Raw genomic sequence first — 2,512 nt, 5'->3', positions numbered from 1 at the left:
ATTTTAAAAATGTATTTTTACATTTTTTAAAACATATATACATACATATAAAAGAGTTTGTGTGCATGTGTTCACATTCTCAACTTCTTGAAATGATAAGTAAATAGTTAGTTTGGGCCACTTTTCTTCCACCTCCAGCACATGGGATTTCTGTCCATACAGAGAAAGCAACTCTCCCTGGCTCTTACTTTCAAATGTCCAGCATTGTCTCCTTACTTTTCCTACGAAGATTCAGGGCCTAGACCACATTTTCACTTTACATGAAAATCACATTCTGTTCCAGGTTGAGATGAGTTGTTCTAAATATTTCAAAAACTTGAAAGTGATTAAAATGGGAAAATCTGAGTTACACATCTGTTGCTATAGTAAAAAAAAAAAAATAGAACTCTCAGATAATACAGGCGTGCTAGGACAGCAAAAACAGTGATCTCTAGTCCAAGAAAATGGATTGGTGAAGAAAGTGGGAGATTAATGATAACTTTTCCCGTTGTTCCTCGGGGTGTGTACTAAGTACAGCTACTTCCTCTCCATAAACAAGCCAAATATTCTCATGCGGATCTGTTTGATATTAATGCCGTAGACCAGAGGGTTAAGAACAGGGGGCACAAGGAGATAAAGATTGGCAAGTACAATGTGGACCTGGGGAGGTACTCGGTGACCAAAGCGGTGAGTAAAGAAGGAAAAAAAAGCAGGGATATAGAAAACAAGAATCACACAAATGTGGGCTCCACAAGTGCTAAATGCTCGGAATCAGGCATCCTTAGATGGCAGGCACGGCACATCCCGCAAGATCAGGCCATAGGAGGTCGCAATGAGGACCACACCCATGCCAGTGACTGAAAGTGCCACTGTGAGACCATAAATAGTGTTGGGCTTGATGCTGGCACAGGCCAGCTTGGCAATGCCCATGTGCTCACAGTAAGTATGGGAGATAACGTGATGTCCACAGAAAGGTAAGCGTTTGATGAGCATGACAAAGGGGAAAACAAAGAGAAGGCCACGGGCCACACATGCCAGACCAATCTTTCTAATCACAGTGGCATTGAGAACGGATGTATAATGAAGTGGGCGGCAGATAGCCACATAACGATCAAAAGCCATGGCCAGCAGGACAGCTGACTCGGTGGCAAAGATGGTGTGAACAAAAAACATCTGGGTGAGGCAGCCATGGAAGGAAATTATGTGGGACCTAAACCAGAAGATTGTTAGCATTTTGGGCAATGTGATAGAACAAAGTATCAGGTCAGTGATGGAAAGTAGCCATAAGAAAAGGTACATTGGCTCATGCAGAGCTCTGTCCATCATTATGATGTAGAGAATGGTGCCATTGCCAACCAGAGCAAGGATATACATGGAGCAGAAAGGGATGGCAATCCAAACATGCTGATCTTGCATCCCAGGGATTCCCAGTAGAAAAAAATGTAGAAGGGTGGAAGGCAGTATCATTGGGAAGAGATGCAGAAAGCATAATAATGCAGAGTATAGAAGGTTTAATCCTCCTAAAATTGGTTAGAAAATGAAATGCAGTCATCCTACATGCCATTTATTCCACTTAAATATCCATGCAATCTCCTGTTTTTCATTTATTCCCACCGATGATACTGGAATTCATGCCTTCACCATTTATATCCTGGGTTATCAAAATAGCTTTATAACTAATATGCCCACTTCCAGGGTTTCCATTTTCCAGTGAAAACTTCTGCCTAAATATTCTAACATTCAAACATAGTCAACTATAATGTAAATGTAACCTTTCAATGGATACCCATTACATACTGAATGTTGTATAGAGTAACTTGTATTAACCATCTCTGGTCTGCCTCCACCATTTTCTACCATGTCCACTTATGTGTACTGACCTCTCTGGGCTACATTAACAGACTCTTTTGCCCTATCACTTCTGAATGGGTTTGGCAATGGAAAGCATCCACAGGAGGGAGGAAAAACAGTGGGATCCAGGTTGCTGCAAATAATGTTTAATGAGTAAATGAACAAAAGATTGAATACACTAATTAAATTCTTGAACACACTTGGTGAATCACCAGAGTTAATAACGGGGTTTCAATTTCCTCTATGAGTAAGACAAGAGTTGCCTTTCTCTTACTGGATCCCACATGCTATTTTCACTCTATATACTCTAATAGGTATTCCTATTAGAACATACAGGAACATATGTTCTAATACATATGTTAGAACATATGTTTAGTACATTTGCAATCTAATCTAATCTATTCATAGGTACATTTCTGTCTGCTTTCTGGATTGGCCACATACTTTAGTTTGATGCAAAACATGGCTCTTCATCTGCCTTAGTCTGCTTGGTCTGCTTTAGAGTCTGAGCTCTGCTAGGGCTTGTCAGGCCAGGGCGCACACAATTGTGTCTTCAGGAAAATCTCTGAGGAAAAAAAAATCACATGATAGAAAAGAAAGAAGAAGGGTACAGACCAGGTACTCACAGGCGAGTTAAATCAGGGCAGGCCTCTCAATATGCCCAGGCCTTGGTTTGAGGTTA

The 2,512-nt window shown here is 40.7% G+C and overlaps 1 pseudogene; it reads right to left on the bottom strand.

Annotated features, from left to right (window-relative positions):
• Positions 1-516: 516 nt before the first annotated feature.
• Positions 517-1,468, bottom strand: LOC143643582 (olfactory receptor 52D1-like; annotated as a pseudogene).
• Positions 1,469-2,512: the final 1,044 nt, after the last annotated feature.

The sequence above is a fragment of the Tamandua tetradactyla genome, chromosome 8 (genome assembly GCF_023851605.1).
Source record: "Tamandua tetradactyla isolate mTamTet1 chromosome 8, mTamTet1.pri, whole genome shotgun sequence".
Taxonomy (NCBI): domain Eukaryota; kingdom Metazoa; phylum Chordata; class Mammalia; order Pilosa; family Myrmecophagidae; genus Tamandua; species Tamandua tetradactyla.
Note: the sequence above shows the minus strand (reverse complement) of the source record. Positions and strands in the feature narration are given on the sequence as shown.